The sequence below is a fragment of the Sphaerodactylus townsendi genome, linkage group LG11 (assembly GCF_021028975.2).
Source record: "Sphaerodactylus townsendi isolate TG3544 linkage group LG11, MPM_Stown_v2.3, whole genome shotgun sequence".
NCBI lineage: Eukaryota > Metazoa > Chordata > Lepidosauria > Squamata > Sphaerodactylidae > Sphaerodactylus > Sphaerodactylus townsendi.
The window spans coordinates 59,013,287-59,030,662 of record NC_059435.1 but is presented as its reverse complement, the minus strand read 5'-3'; the positions used below and the strand labels follow the sequence as shown (position 1 = coordinate 59,030,662).

The following is a 17,376-nucleotide window of genomic DNA, read 5'->3' as shown; positions in this document are numbered from 1 at the left end:
TAAGATTTTAAGAACAACAACAACAACACCTCTTGATGATTCAATCATCTCGCTCTCTCTGTTTGGACCTGAGAATTATGCAGGACCCCAAAAAAACCTTCTTTCAAGGCCCACCTCAAGGGAAGTTTTCTATATTTGAAAACGTGTAAGAGAATAATGAGGATTTCCTCACATTAAACCCGTTTAGCGTTTTACTAGCCACACGTCCTTGAAAATGTAATGAAGGAGGTTCATCCATCCAAGGAGGTTCATAATGAGCGTATAATCTCCTTGTACTGCACACTAAAAGACAGTGGCAATCTAATTTTAAATACAACAGACTGATTACTGCTAATTACATTCCAAATATATACCCAATTTTGAGGGTTTTTTAAAGGTTGGCTTTGAACAGAAGGGATGGTAAGCTGACCCAGAGGAAAAAGCATTGGTGGCATCAAGTCACAGCTGACCCTTACAGACCCCCAAGGAGTTTTGCCTTTGCTTCCTGCTGAGTAGCAACCCTGGAGTACCCTGCTGGTCTTCCATCCAAGTACCTACGATGGCAGACCTTGCTTCGATTCCAAGCCATGTGCCTGAGATCTGGAGATTTTTTTTTAAAAAAATTATTGTATCATTTGAATTTTACAGTTTGTAGTAATTTCCTTCTTCATACATTTTCAAACAATACTTTCCCCCCCTTTTCTCCCTCCCCCCATTACTTCTTCTTCACAGTTTTGTCACACAAACAGCCGTAAGTTCATTCTCCGTAGCCTCTTCACTCATATTTCTTCATTGACTCGAGCTTCTTTCATCCAGTCCACGATATTATCCATATCTTCAAATTTTCATTCTGTTTATCTTGCCACGTTTTATTTTTGGTGAGATCTGGCGATTTTAGTCTTTTTTGTCTACAGCAAAAGGAGCAGCAGTGGCGTAGGAGGTTAAGAGCTTGTGTATCTAATCTGGAGGAACCAGGTTTGATTCTCCGCTCTGCCACCTGAGCTGTGGAGGCTTATCTGGGGAATTCAGATTAGCCTGTATACTCCCACACATGCCAGCTGGGTGACCTTAGTCACAGCTGAGCTCTCTCAGCTCCCGTTCCACCTCACGGGGTGTTTGTTGTGAGGGGGGAAGGGCAAGGAGATTGTAAGCCCCTTTGAGTGTCCTTACAGGAGAGAAAGGGGGGATATAAATCCAAAGTCGTCTTCTTCTTCTACATGCAGAATTTTGTATTTGTTGGTTGCTTTTCATTTTGTTAGTTGCAGCCCTACAAAGCCAGACAAACAGAGCCCACCCCAACCCAATTACCAGCCTGCACCCTCACCTTCCGGACCTTCAGAAGAGAAGGTGGCCAAATGCGTCCCCTACCACATGACTGAGTGGCGCCTGGGTCGTGAGACTCCCCACCCCCCCCCAAGATATGCCCGTGGGCTTGAAGGGTGAATAGGAAGGGAAACAAAGACAGACAGGAGGAAAAGGACTCTGTCCCAAAGTTCCAGGTTGAGCTATCTCCCAACTCAGGCACTCAGGGGACCAATGAAGGGAAGGGTAACCTCCTTTAAGGGAGCCAAAGTCTGAGGCCAAGCAGGAAATGGTTGGGCTTCGCTTTAATGACCAGGGAACTCCAGCCAGGGCAGAGAGAAGGGATCTGCTTCTACCTCTTCTGACCCTTCTAAGGCCAGTGACAACTCACCTAAGCTGGCTGAGCCCATCAGCAAAGGACCGTTGTGGGTGAAGCCAGGATGGCGGATCGGCCCACATACGAGCCCTCCTTCCTAGCTACACAGCTGTTAAAGAAGCAGGAAGGTTCTCCAGAGGATAAGCTGACATCCTTCTTCCTCTTAATTTAAAAAATGGGGAATTAGACCATCTGTGAATGCTACTCAGAGACTTTGTGATAGGGCGGAATCTAAATATAAACAGAATCAGTAATGAACAGCATGTTTGCCCGAGGCAAACATCATTAATATGAATTATATCATATCCACCAAGGCTTGCTGCCACAGATTTTGTTGGGATGTTTTAAAATCCCACGAGATGCCCTCCTCACCGCACACCTCGCAGACCTTTCTGAGGCAGCACAGCACTCTTGTTCGTTCCCTTCATTACCTGCCATGCACTTCTCTACAAATCCTGACATAAGCATGCCTTAACATGAAAAACTGCTCTCTCCCGTAATTGTTAATTGCACAACCTGTTTCTACAGAAACAGGATTGTACGTCGTAGAATAAACAAGGATGTCCTTTTAAAACAGGGGTGTCCAACTCTGGTGCTTCAGCTGTTCACGGACTACAATTCCCATCAGCCCCTGCTGGCATGGCCAACTGGCTACAGATAGCAGGCTGATGGGAACTGTAGTCTATGAATCTCTGAAGCGCCAGAGTTGGACACCCCTGTTTTAAAATATATTTAGTGACCATTATTCAGGAACAGATGCAACTCAAATGATACAAGAAAGAACCCTTTTCCACTTCTACCCTGTATGATATTGCTCAGGTCAGCTGTGAAATTCCCCGGTCTTTTAATTTGGTAACCTGTTGTGTTGCCTGATATTCCCTCTTTATTCATATTGCTTTTTCCACACACTAAGCATGTATAGCAATACTTAATAATAGATTTAAAATGTTTTATGCCAGCTTTGCTGAATAAGCTGCCAAGGTAGCAAACAATCAAAAACGTTAAAACCAGCTTTTAAACATACACAGAACACACACACACACAAAACCTTCAGATCCTCTGAAGCGTCCAGCCACAGATGCAGGCGAAACATCAGGAGAAAATGCTGCTAGAACACGGCCATACAGCCCGGAAACCACACAGCACCCCACACACAAAATTGTTAAAAGCAACAATTAAACAAAACACATTAATGTAAGGTGACCAGATGGTCACCTTTGTAAACCGGGACGGGCGAGTAGGGGAGTGGCCGCGTGTGCGCGCATGCGCGTGCAGCCGCAAGAGCACACAGCCTTCTGGGGCGCTCCCGTTTCCCGCCCTGTCACAGGGCGGGAAACGGGAGTGCCCCAGAAGGCAGTGCGCTCCTGCGGCCGCACAGGAGGCTGCCGCACTGCCTTGCGCCCCAGAAGGCAGTGCGGCAGCCTTCCAAAAATCGGGACACTTGAAAAAACCCGCGGGACGCGGGACAAATTATTTTAAGGCGGGACTGTCCCGCCAAAAGCGGGACGTCTGGTCAGCCTACATTAATGGGAAAGTCATTGACAGAACACCAAACAAAACAGAAAAGTCTTCATTTGCAGGGGTCTGATGATTTCCTCTGGGAGCTAAAACCCTTTCTTGGTTTGCCACCTATCTAGCCTCGAATGTCAGGGGCACCCAAAGCAGGGCCCCTGAAGATGATTGAAGTGGTTAAGTAGATTCACGGGGGAATGCCTTATCCTTTGTACGCTGGTCCCAAGCTTTACAGGGCTTTACAGGCTACAGAACGTAATATCTGTTGGCACTCTGAATCTGCAACTGTCATGCACTATGAACCTTTTCACATATTGCACAACAACACACTGGTTTGGAACGGAGTGTAAAATTCACAGCAAGTGTGGTTGAGGCCATTTCCTAATGATACATACATTGCAAAAAAATGATACATATATTTTTACACATGCACACACACACACGCGCGCACACCTACTTTTTTTTTGCATTCATTTTTATTGTACCAAGGAACTTAAATCAGGGATGTGGGCATCCATATTCCAGCACACTATTCCCTGTGATGGTTTGCCAGGAGGAAGAGCTTCTGATGTCATGAGATGGTCTTGGTGTTTAAAAAGGGTCAGTGCAGTCTCCCTGGGTCTTTAGTGGTAGAAATCCATATTGTCTGCCTTACATTTTGACTACATGCTTGTTCATCCTGGCATCAGGTGTAAACTCAAGGAATGTAATGTATAAAATGGTCCCTGGATTTTTCCTCTTACTAAGGGTGCATGAGATTTGCATACGTTTGCTAACTTGTAGACGAGAATGAACAATAGGATAGTACTGGAAGATGGTCAATGCACAACCTCACACACAATGAAGATTTCCAGTGAAAAAGCAAAGCTCTTGTTATCGGCTGGGCTGCAGTAGCATACCGCCACAAAATGGTGCCTGGGGCAAGCCCCGGACGTTGTGCCCAGCCCCTAGTTGAACTTCCCCTTGCCTCCAAACTCCCCCGATTGCTGCACCATGGCACAGAATGGGCAAGCAAGTGAGCAAACAGAACAGCCTCCCTTCCTCCTGGCTTCCTCCCAGGTTTGTAAGAAGGTTTTCTCGGCTTACCGGAAGCTTACTTCTGGTACTCCCGGGGGGCAGCAAGGAAGCAGCAGTGGCGTAGTGGTTAAGAGCAGGTGCATTCTAATCTGGAGGAACCAGGTTTGATTCCCTGCTCTGCTGCTTGAGCTGTGAAGGCTTATCTGGGGAATTCAGATTAGCCTGTGCACTCCCACACATGCCAGCTGGGTGACCTTGGGCTAGTCACAGCTTCTCAGAGCTCTCTCAGCCCCACCCACCTCACAGGGTGTTTGTGAGTGGGGGAAGGGCAAGGAGATTGTAAGCCCCTTTGAGTCTACCTACAGGAGAGAAAAGGGGGATATAAATCCAAACTCTTCTTCTTCTCTTCTAAGTTTACTTCCAGTAAGCCAGGGAGGAAGCTGGGAGGGAGGCCACACTGCTTGCTTGCTCGCCTGCCTACCCTGAGTGCCTTGGAGCAAGCCAGAGGCACTCTGAGCACAGCAGGTGAGGCCCGGGGTGATGAGATTTGTCATACTAGGCTTCACCAGCTGTGCTCAGAGTGCCTCTGGCTTGGTCCAAGGCAAGTGAGTGAGCAAGCAGCACAGCCTCCCTCCTGACTTCCTCCCCGGCTTACTGGAAGATGAGGGGTCTGGGACCGCACCCCAGAGAGGCTTTTTTGTGGCAGTGGGGGGGGGGGAGTTTAGCAGTGGGAGAGCGGGGAGTTCAATCAGGAGGTTGGAGCAGAGGGGAGGGGGCCAAAATGGCACCTGGGTCAAATGGCCCTTCCGTCCCCTTTAGATACACCACTGGTTGACTATGTATTTTAAATGCAAAACTGATCTCCTGGCCAGTAGGCCCACTGCTGGATTCAGAGCTCCCAACAGGGATTATTTGTTTCTTTCAACGTTCCTTTCGCATCCTTAGACTAGCAGAATAAGGAACATATGCAGGATCATCCCTTTTGTGACTAATGGGCTGTAATTTGCCTGAACACAAAATAACTGGAGAGCCCGGATATTTTAGACTGCTTTGCAAAGCAAATGGCTTGCCCTGATCATGTGCTCCACACAACCCTCTCTAAATGCCACCTCACTTATAAAAACACTCAAATATCATGCATTAAACAACATTACAACATTATAAAAATCTTGAATGCAAACCATTATGTAAGAGGATAAACAGCATTAGAACATTACAAAATATAGAGCAATAAAATGCATAACTCCTGAAATAGCACATAAATGAAACGAACCTATACAATTTTATGTTTGATAAACAAGATAGAACTCATTTTAACGAGACTTTAAAGAGACCTCTATTACCAGGTATTTTCAACAGATCTAGTTATTTCTGGATCAAAATCTGCTAACAATATGGATACCAGCCAGGATTCAACAGAAAGTCGATATCCAAATAAAATAGAGAAAATCCAAAAAGTCCTGGGGCAATCCATTGATCGCAGAATAACAAAAAATGATCTATGGCACAGATGTCAAACTCGCGGCCCTCCAGATGTTATGCTGGCAGGGGATGATGGGAACTGTAGTCCATAACATCTGGAGGGTTGCGAGTTTGACACCCATGATTCTACGGTCTCTACTGCACCTGATGAAATGATGCCACAGAAATGATCTGAGAATGACATCTCAGAATGTAAATCCCTATCTGATACAAAAAGATTGTGGGTTGTATCCAACCCACTCCTTTCAGTAGGAAAGAATTGTTTCTCTCTGGATTAATAAAAAACAGAAGTTTCATTTGGTACCCAACTTTAATTTAGGGGGGAAAGCCTACTATTTAATGTGTTAATTGTTAGCATACAATTGCTTAGTTACAGTGGTAGTTTTCCAACAGGGCAGTATTATAAGCACTTAGAGGAAGTTGTCTGACTGGTACTGAATATCCTGCAATTCCAGAAATATAATACTGTACTGGCATGGCACATAATTTGGAGTTCTATTAGATCTATTTTCAAGAACCCAGAATATCTCAGCTGTAACTTCATAAACGTTATTGCTGATACCAAAATTTGAACCCCTGAATAGCATTCTAGAATAATTCAGTGGCAGAATATATATAAGATGTTTCTCTGGCATTGCTTATTCATTTAATTCCTATGACACGATAAGGATCCTATGACACGCTAAGGATCACATCTTGTTTATAGGATTGTTTTTAAGCAACTCACAGGAACAATGCATATGACCAGGAAATCATCTTTGCATGGATGCATCCACAGGAATTATAGCAAAAGTCATTCCACACAGACATGAATAAACATGGCTGTTTTATTATAGCAGCATGGCAAAATTCTAAGCCAATTAGCGGATTGGCACAAATTATTGCAAATTATACCATCAGAAAACAGAGCCAAATAGAATGTGAAAGGTTCATCAAAACAACTTTTTATTTGCAATGAAGCCCTTTTTCTAAACCATTTGGAGGTCTTATGTGCATGTAACTATATTTCTTCTATCTCATTTTACCCTTGTCTTTCTTTATTGCTCCCATCCTCCCACTCTCTCCCCACTATCACATTTTAAATGTATTTATATAATTCCTTTTTAACCTGCCTTCCTCCCCCAAGGTGCCTAAAGTGGGTTACATTGATTTCCTCTCTTTCATTTCATCCTCAAAGCAATCCTGTGGGGTAGATTAGGCCAAGAGCTTGTGGCTGATCCAAGGCAGTGGCGTAGCGCCAAGAGAATGGGAGGGTGGGGCATGATACCAGGTGCGTGGAAGTGCGTGGGTGTTCCGGGGCATGGGCATGGCGGGAGTGCAGGGCGCACGCGTGCCCCGGGTGCAGTTCACCCTCGCTCCACCCCTGATCCAAAGTAACCCAGCTTGCTTCCAGGGCAGAGTGCAGATTCAAACTTGGGTCTTTTAATTTTAATCCAATATTCTAACTACTGTGTGTGTGTTTTGTCCAGTCACAGCTGACTTATGGCTACCACGTAGAGTTTTCAAGGCAAGAGACGTTCAGAGGTAGTTTGCCATTGCCTGCCTCTGCATGGGCTGAGAGAGTTCTGAGAGAACTGTCGGTGACCTAAAGTTACCCAGCAGGCTGCATTTGGAGGAGTGCAGAATCAAACACAGTTCTCTGGATTAGAGTTGGCCACTCTTAACCACTACACCATGCTGGCTCCATTCGAACTACTACATCGTGCTTGCTGTCATAAGCGCTTTGTGGTAGGGGGCAAGTATCTTTTTGCTGATGTTATGAAGCATCAAGTAGTAGTAATAGTGATGTCCAATTTCAATCTATAGGCACTGGAATCCCAGTACCATCCATGTACTCCATTCCTATATATTTACTCCCTGGTCTATAACTTTAGGACTTTAACTTTATTGTTAGTTTTGCAAGCGCCCTTAGATAGAAATCTTGGCAAAGCTTTTACTGATCATCTGTACTCTTCTGGCAGTGTACAGCTCTTCATCAATCACATTCTCAATCTCTGACTCCACAACTGGAATTTGTACTACAGCTTTAAGCAAGGAGTCTTAAGCAAGGCATCTTCTGGGTTTTTTTCCTCGTGACCTAGGAAAACCCTTCTCTCAGCAACCATGCAAGTGTAAACTGATCCTTGAAGCAGCAAGCAGAGATGGAAGAATACACTTGCATAGCATGAGTGACACCTGAGAGAGTGCGCTGTTTAATTATGCAAGAATCTCAGTTATGCCCTGCAAAAGCACCAGTGTCAGGAGGTTAAGACATCTAGAACATTATCTCTGCAGATAAAAATAAGCCCAGAGTCAAGCAGGACCTTCGCAAACAGATTTAAGACACGAGCTGCGTTTTGAAATGTGGGGTATTTACCGCACTGACTGCAATCCTAATCAGAGATACACATGTTGTGAAGTCCCGGATTTATAATTTAAAATAGACTCTGTAATTTGAAAGTTCAGAACGTAAGTCTTTATTGGTAGATATCAGTGGCTGGAGGGAAAAAGTCAGTTCTGTTGGCATATTTAAATAATCTCAATATATTAATCTCTGTTTGCCTCCCCTCTCCCTTTCCCCTGATTTTATTCCATATTATGGAAAGTGTGAATGACGGGAATGTAGGATGGACTCAAGGTCAGAGATAAAGCCACCTGGCCCTGGGTGCCTCCACTTGGTTACCTAGGAAAAGTGGAAATAATTTTCCATCAGCCTGTTTATCCCCCATCCCCTCTGGTGCTCCTCTGCTCAATGCCAGGCTCCTGCCTGACATTCTGCCCCACTCAAGGCTTTCTCCCCCCATCCCTCCCCCATGGTCGATTTGGATAAATTTGGTGGAAAGTCTTTATTAATTGTGGTGTTTGTATATGGTGAGTATTTGTTTACTCGTTGAACCCGGGAGGACAGCGAGTTCAAGATATTAGGCATTGTAAGTTCTTTCTGTGGATGTGGGTATTCAGGATGGTTTTAATTTTATGGTGTCATTTGTTTTTTTTTATTTGGAGTGGTGGTGGAGGCTTGTGATGGGGGTGCCACTCATCCGGAAGGGGTGTCTTTTGGTATAATCCCCTTTCCCTGATTTTATTCCATATTATGGAAAATATAAACAACAGGAATATAAAATAGACTTAAGGTCAAAAGACTGAGACAAAGCCACCTGGTCCTAGGTGCCTCTACTTAATTACCTAAGAAAAATTAAAATAATTTTTAATCAACTGACTTATCCCCCATCCCTGCAATACTCCTCTACTCGATGCCAGGCTCCTGCCTGACACGTGTTTAAGTCCCACTGACTTGAGTAGATTTTAAGTGTTCAAGGACTTAAAATAATCCTTGCAATGCCACTGTAAACATTTGCCTGCTAACAGCCTCCTCTCCATCTGTGAGCTACAGAGACAGACATTTGGGCACTACATACATAGCAACTGGTATTGTCTGCAAAGGTGACGAGATCTCAGAACATTTAATTTTAGATACTATTGCATTTGCACCAGAGACGTACCTAGGGAAAATGTAGCCCGATGCAAAATCTGAGCCCCCCTCCTCTTCCGTATGGGTAGCCACCTTTCCCCACCACGATCAAACAATGTTTTTTTCACAAGGTCTCGAAGTCAGTGTTTGGACCTGGGGAAAAGGAGGCGAGGTGTGTGGGGCGATTTTCCACCCCCCACGTGATGAAATGGCCACAGCCTGACGATATTTGACCACATATGTCCCTTTGGGCGGTACGCCCCTGATTTGCACCATCGGATCAGTTAAGGATGATCAACAATCTTTTCTTGGTTTTTCCACCTTTCTCAGACACTAGTGCTTTCATGCTTAAGTATCCTAGGTTTTAATTTTCCTATACTAGAAAAATATAAAACATTTTCCAGTTAAGATGCTCAGTTGCATTTGCAGCAGCAAGAACAAAATTATTTTGAAGTTTTGCTTTTTCATCTGTGGTTTGTTGAAGGCATGCTTCAGAATTTGATCCAGAAGCTATTTCCAGTCCTAAGCTATTTCCAGTCCTAACCTGAATATCCTCACTCACATTATCACCTTTAACTGACTTTGCCTCCATCTGTATCCACATTGGTCAATCAATACACTACTGAGGAGTTAAGATCAGGAGCGCCACTCTCAAGTAACAAGATATAGCTTACACAAATGCTTGAGAAACTGAGCATTTTTTAAAAAAGAGACACTGAGCAGAACCTGCCTTGCAAATTAATAAACTCTTGCCTATTTATGTCCCTTTTTTTGTTCATAGCAGAGGCCCCTTCCGCACATGCAGAATAATGCAATTTCAATCCACTTTCCATGCACTTTGCAGTTGGATTTTACTGTGCAAAATCAACTTGCAAACAACTTTGGAAGTGGACTGAAAGTGCATTATTCTGCATGTGCAGAAGGGACCTGAGTGTTTCAGCTGGTTTTCCTTTAGTACAGTTGTCAATAGATTGATCCCACCTGTAGGACTGTCAGCATTAAGGTGCCATGCAAAGATTAAGGTGAGTCTCTGTGAACGCCAGAAGGGCTCCTATCATATTAGGAACTAGAAGTAAACCCCATTGTATGAACAAATACAACTGGCTCTAGAAAACTGTTGTAAGTTAATGGTGCCCACCATGGGAGTGAATCCTTTCTGCTTTTCCTCTCCCTTTGGTCTTGCTACACCAGCTCCTTCCTCATCCTCTATTCCTGAACACCTATATTGGCATGCAAGGGTTAATGGTGCCCACTGAGGAGGGTGACCCCTCCTGCTTTTCCTCTTCCCTCAGCCCCATGTCACCAGCTCCCTTGTTACCCAGGATGGAGATGCAGTTTCTCAATAATGTGGGGAAAATTAGCTCAGAGCAGACTGCTTATTAATATTGCAAGAGGCTGGGTAGGGAATCTTTAATACCAGTGTATACGAAGATCAGCTCCTGGAAGAAAGTCCACAGAGAGGAATATAATGCAAGAGGTTCACAAGCACTTGAGTCAATGTAATAAACACACACACAGAGTTCCTAAGATATAAATAGGTTAGAAAATAGGTTTGGAATAGAAAGGGGTATGGGATATAAGTATGTATATACGAGTGTGTGTAATACGATATGATCGCAACATGAAGAAGGTCCAGGGTCCAGACTCAAACGGCCAGCATCTAGCTCCAGGGGGAAACACTTTGGGCACAGTAACAAAGACAGAAAGGTGTCAACGGCACTGGGCGATTGGCCCTTTAGAGGGTAGGATAATTATAGGGTACAGAACCACTTCTGGGGGGTGTCGGGATGACCTTTGGGAGGTGCTAGGACGACTTCTGGGAGGTGTCTGAATGGATTGTTTAAGAAACAATAGAGTGCATTGTAAGGTGGTCAGGAGAAGTTAGTTACAGAAGAGAGTATCCGGGTTACGATAATCAGGGGAGGCAATATCATCAGAGGTCTTCTTGTGGCTGGAAATGAGTATCCATTCAGTAGGGCTACTGTTTCACGTTGAGGACACAGCTGAAAATGTGCTGCTATGGCAAGCAAGCTGAGAGCGTGAGAACAGAAAGGAAAAAAAAATTATTGGAAGTTCCTTGTAGATGGCTGTTGCCATAGAATGGGCTCCCCATCTCTGCAACGCCAGCATCACCCTTTAGGCTGGTACGCAAGCAGGAATACCTGTCAATAAGTACTCCCCCTGCTATGCCAAGGTGATATGGTAACACCCGCGTTCTTCTCCTGTTCCCAGATGCCTGTTCCTCTTCCCAGACACCTGTAACACCATGCAATAACAGCACAGTTGCGACCACCAGCAGTCACAACCCTCCCACGGGGAGCACTTGATGCCCTGCGCCTGCTCCTCCTCTGGCAGCTGTCCACAGAACAGTGATTGGAAGTATTCAGCAGTGGGGGAGAAGTGAATGAGTAACCACCACATTCCGTTGTTTTGTTTGGGTTGTTTACCCGTTCTGTGTGCACATGGCAATTGACTGAGTCGTCACCACCATGGCTGGGCTTTTATATAATAGGATAATGCGTGTGTTTTTAAAAGGGTATCAACCAAACTGCTTACACAGAACCAAACACACGATGTAAATAATTCGTTTATTTACTAGCCCTGAATGCCAGATATTTAGCATTGGTGGGATCAATATATTCAGAAAAGAGCCTTGTTGGATGTGTACACAGCTGTGGCCTCCAGCATACTGAGGGTACCCATGTGGTCACAGTGAAATGATGAACAAAGCCAGTTTGCAATGCATATATTTAAGCAAGGAAAAACAAATCAAGGTCACTGGATTGAATTCAACAAAAATTATAATTGGGTGAACTGAGTATGATCTCTTCTGACTATTATCTTCAACTTAACAGTTTTCTATGCCAATAAAGGCTTGCTGCTAGAACTTAACAGTTTGCAACGCTATCCTATGCAACGTGACACCCTTAGTCCTTTGAAGTCAATGGGCAGGGAAGGGTGCAATTCTGCTTAGGATGGCCCTGTTAACCACTGACTGTGATATCTACCTCCAAATTCAAAGTTCGTACAGTATAATGGGGGTGGGGGGCAGCGGAATGTTGGTCAGCTTGTAGAGTGTCTATCTGATTGGCCAGTCTGGGATGGCAGGGCTCTTCTTTTGTTCCTACATCACATAAGCCCCTCAGATGAAACTTAATTTGGACAAATTTCTAAGATCACTAATTTAATTCTAGTGGCATTAAAGCCAACGAACTGCCATGATAGTTATTTGATCGGCTATGTATAAATAATAAATAGAGCATATTAATATTTTAAAATATGGTACTGAAAGCGTGTAACAGATATACTAACCATAATACATATAACTACTGGTCTCCTGGTACATCTGAGTACTTAGTAATAATCATGCTGGTTTCTGTCCTTACTTGATATAAAATGTTTCAAACATATTGGAATAGTTTGATTTTTTTTTTCATTTCTTACAAGGTATAGCAATGCCCTTCTAGACGGATGCAATATTGTACTGGAAACTGCTAGAAAAAATGGCTAAAGCAAAGCTGAAAGCTTAATGTTTACAGAAGGTTTATAAAATCACAAAAATAACCCTAGTAATACAAATGAATTTTGCGCAATATATATTTCAGGAGACAATTACTCAACTCTAGCAGCTATCATGTAGCTGGCATCAAGGCGTGGAGCAAAGACAGCCTGGCAGTACAATCCTAAGCACACTTTCCTGGGAGTAAGCCCCACAGAATATATCTCAGTAGGGTTCTGAGTAGACCTGCTTAGGATTGTACTCCGAGTCACTCTTGGGTAACTTTGCCCTGAAGAAATGGAATATAACCTGAGACATGTTCAAGCAGCAAATGTTGTTGTTGTTTAATCAGTCATCTGCACACCTTTTATGCGCTTATTGTACATCACTGCATGGTGCCATTACACTCTATTCTTGTAAAAACTTATTACGCAACACAATAAATTCATAATGTAGTGTGCTTACAGGAGGTACACAAGAAAGTGGCAAGGAGTTTATAACAATGGCTGCCAAAAATTTTTACTGTTCCCTAAAGGTTATCAACAGTAACGTGGTCTTTAAACTTTAGCAGCTGAAAAGACTCAAGTGTCCACAATTCAACATTATTATTAGCAAATGTCCACAGTGTTTTGTGCCCTGACCTGGATGGCCCAGGCTTGCCTGATCTCATCAGATCTCAGAAGCTAAGCAGGGTTGGTCCTGGTTGGTATTTGGATTGGAGACCGCCGAGGAACAGCAGGGTTGCTATGCAGAGGAAGACAATGACAAACCACCCAATTTATTCCCTTGCCTTGAAAATCCTACAGGGTTAGCTAAGTTGGCTGCGACTTGGCGGTGCTTTATGCACACTTAAGGCTCAACTGCATGCTGTGAAGAAGTTTATCAGCTGATTTCTGCAAACTAAGCTGCTCTTCATAGCACAAGCCAAGGATACCCTCTTTCCTGGTACCAAAAACAGCCAAAGATTCTTATAACATAAAGTTTGATCTGTTCCAAATGAGAGAGACTGGTTGCTGTTGTAAGAAACATTATAAACAAGGACAAAACAAATTATTACATTCCCAAACCCATTTTTTTCCCCAGAGGCACAGCGTGGGTTGTTAAATCAACATACATTTTTCTCCAATGTGTCACAGGCTGATACAAGACAGCACATTCTCTCTCTAAGCTGTATTAGAAGGAAGCAAACACCCAGATGAGCAAAAGATATGGAAAAACAGTACTGTTTTCTGCTCCTCGTAAGCCTGTTCCATACACCCTCTTCAATATTTTACCATCAGTTTTTCTTAATATCAAATGTTTTTCAGTGCTTGAATAGGAAATCTTCTTAAAAGTTGCTCAAATGAAAATATTCTAAAACATCCTGCATGGTCCTAAAATAAAGAAAAAAGTCATGTGATGTCTATTTTGCCTACAGGTATATACTTCCTCAAAACCGATTAGATTACAAAGACACCTGTGCTGAATAATCAATAACATATATTAAAGAAGGGGTTGGTTCATTTTTACTGGTAAACATTCATTATAAATATGGGTCTCATCACAAAACTCATTCCCTTTCTAAAGGATCCCTGGCCCATTTTAGGAGCTGGGAGGGTGCTCCTTCTGGGAGGGAACAGAAGTTGGCTTCAGGTTGATAGTTCAGGGTTGACTCAACCTTCCATCGTTCCAAGGTCGGTAAAATGAATAAAGTGTAGATGACTGGGGAAGGCAACGGCAAACCACGTCGAAATCATAGTCTGCCTAGTAAACAATATGATGTCACTCCATGGGCCAATACTGGCCCAGTGCTTAACATGGGACTAAAGTTACCTTTTTGGGGTGCTCTTTAACATTCTCAAACTCACACACTTTTGCAAGCATTTACTGTCACTTGAGGATTAACAGATCCCATTATGGCTGCTTCTTTAGTAGACTGTCTAGACAAAGTTAATTTCTGCACTGTATTGCACTGCACTGTTAAGTCTGACTGTATGGAAGCAGCACCACTAGCCTCTGAAAGCCAGTAGATACCAATCCTTATGCAATCCCCCATAGTTAACACAGCCCATACAATACAAAGCCAGTGCAGTTCAGGAGAGGACTAGCCACTTAATTTACAGAGAAAATTCCCAGTGAGCCACTGCCACACAAAGAACCAGCAGCAGCTAGAAACAAGCAGAGTGGAGTCCCAATAACTCATCAGTTGTTCTGGGTCCACTCAACTTAGACCAAGTCAGTCATGTCTTTGCTTCTTCTGGTAATGGTGCAGAAAGAAGCATTGGGTGAGGTGACCCTCCCTCCCATTGGCAATGCTGGCCAGGTCTGAGCTGAGTGTCCTTTGCAGTACTGGCTTGTAGGACTGCAGGGGTCACTTGGTCTGTTTTGTTCCTGGGCTATTTCATCCCCCAGTCTGCCTCTGCTGCAGCTGAAACAGTTAGAGTAGTCAAGACAGAAAAGAAAAATGATCCTAAGCCTTGTGTATATGGGAGGCATTTCATTTAATCAAGCATCCTCCTGAAAATCAGCCGAGATGATGATACCCCATCAATGGTACTAGGTATTGTCTACACTAGGAATAGTCATACAACATTTCTTTTGGGAGAGACTGTACTTAAAAAAAATAGCAATGCATGTTGTTGAGGTAGAGCAGAAATACCCAGTGCACCAACACATGGATGTGGGTGGACTTTTTCTGCTACTGGAAAAGATCCTGCAAAATTCTTCCTGCACTATTAGAAACCTCACAGGAATTTTGTATATGAAGGCACCCATCAGTCACACACCTCTGCCTGCCTCTCAAATGGCTGTGACTGCGCATAAGTGCTGGAACAAGCTGTTAGAAATCACACTAATAGGCATATGGATGGAATGCTGCAACTGGCACAGACTGCACACAATCACATCCAAGCTGGGTCGAATATGTGCCAACCATTACATTCCAAACTCTAGGAGCCATCCAGCTCAAGGAGCCCTTTAACCTTACAGTGGTTAAAAAGGTAACAGTACTCCCTGTGCAAACACCAGGTCATTACTGATCCATGAAGTGATGCCACATCACTTTGTTTACGAGGCAGACTTTGTTTACAGGGTGGTTTGCCATTGCCTTCCCAGTCATCTACACTTTACTCACAGCAAGCTGGGTATTCAATTTGCCAGCCTCTGGATGATGGAAAGCTGAATCAACCTTGAACCGCTTACTTGAAGCCACTGTCCATTGGGATCGAACTCAGGTTGTGAGCAGAACTTTTGACTGCAGCTTACTACTTTGCACCATGGGGCTCCTTTACTATGGTTAAAGGGTCTATTTATTGACCATATTTTTAACTCACCATTTCTCCAAGAAGCTCAGGACAGGACACGGCATACTCCCCATTTCCAGTCTAGCCCCATAAACAGCCCTATCAATTACTTTAAGCAGAAACATAATGATTGGCTCAAGATCACTTAGTGAGACTCAGGGCCAGCAGGGATTTTAACCTGGGTCTGTTCAGTTCTAGCCTACCACTCTACAGACTACATCACATATGTTGTCTCTTATATGTTCCATACTGTAGCAACAGTGGGTTTAGAGAGAGATACACTGGGCTGCAATCCTATGTTCATTGGCCTGGGGAAAACCTTTTTCAAGAATCACTGAATATGCAGCTAAATCTAAACCTTCTAATCTTGCAGCTTTCACCTCCAAAAACAAAATTAAAAAATATATCTGAGTAATGACCCCCTGCAACTAACCACGTGCTGCAATCTTGTCTCCAGCTAAACACAAACCAGGCTCAGCAGTCTGATAACGCAATGGAATGTGCATGCTCAGAGGCACAAATACCTCCCGGGATCACCTAGAGAGGGCCACCAGAAGAAAGCGCTCATCGGCCTAACCACCTGCCTTCTCCGATTCATCAGGGCTCATTCTGCATGCTTAGACCTCACAGCACAAACACGATCGAGGAAAATGCACCAGAAACAAAGATGACAACATCCGCTCTATGGCGCCTGATTCTGTCCTCTAAGGGACAGATGCCCCATTGACGACCATGCAGCCCAGCTAACGCAGCGAGCAAGATATTGTACTCCACCTGGAGTCACGTGACAGCAGCTGGGCGGGGCCCCTCCAGCAGTCCATCGGGGCCTTTTCACGCTCCTCTCCCCAACCAATGGAGTGAGCGGTGGCGCAAGGCGACCCGCCCCCCGCCGGCCGACGCCCAATCCGAGCACCGGCTGCTCAAACAGGGCAGCCGGCTCGCGCGCTCCACCTTCTCGCTTCAGAACTCCTCCCTCGGGGGGGAAAGGGGGGGGGGGTTGTAGAGAAGAAATGACTCCGCCTGGCTAGTCAAGCGCAGCCCAGTTCAACCCACCCGTGCCGATCCGCGGTGCGTGGAGGCGAGGGGCGCCACGAGACGGTCGCCGCGGCTGAGGCGGAGGGAGCGGCGGCTGAGGTGAAGAGGGGCGACGGTGAGGGTGCGCCAGAAATTGGGCAGGGTTCGCGATCGCTGTCTTGAGCGGGGAGGCTGCCTGCCTGGCGCGCGGACTGACGGTTGGCGCGGGGGGGGGGCAGGAGGAGGAGCAGCTGCTGCACTGCTGGAAACGAGCGACCGATTCTAGTGGCGGTTGCGGGGGGGGGGGGAGCCGGGGGAACGAAGCTCCCTCCTGCCCCCTCAGGTTCATCCGCTGTTTTTGAAGAGCTGCTTTAATACGGTTTATTGTTTTTGTTGTTGTTATTATTAATGTTGCAGTTGCCAGTTCTTTAGCTGCTTGTTGGCTTTTCATTACATTTCGAGC

At 44.7% G+C, this 17,376-nt stretch overlaps 1 protein-coding gene and 1 long non-coding RNA gene across 9 annotated transcripts in view; one reads left to right on the top strand and one right to left on the bottom strand.

The window, feature by feature from the left end:
• Window positions 1–12,645: 12,645 nt before the first annotated feature.
• Window positions 12,646–17,126, bottom strand: LOC125440690. Its single transcript, XR_007245730.1, has 2 exons — window positions 16,953–17,126; window positions 12,646–13,991 (listed from the first exon to the last, which is right to left on the bottom strand). It is a non-coding gene; the product is annotated as an uncharacterized LOC125440690 (long non-coding RNA).
• Window positions 16,822–17,376, top strand: part of MPP7 (MAGUK p55 scaffold protein 7) — a 98,210-nt gene continuing 97,655 nt past the window's right edge. For 4 of the 8 annotated variants that reach the window (XM_048510575.1, XM_048510574.1, XM_048510573.1 and 1 more), the window contains exon 1: window positions 16,822–17,033. The gene's annotated coding sequence lies outside the window, so the exon portion shown is untranslated. Of the gene's footprint in view, window positions 17,050–17,376 lie in introns of all 8 variants that reach the window. The other 4 variants (XM_048510577.1, XM_048510576.1, XM_048510572.1 and 1 more) reach the window with 3 other exon arrangements.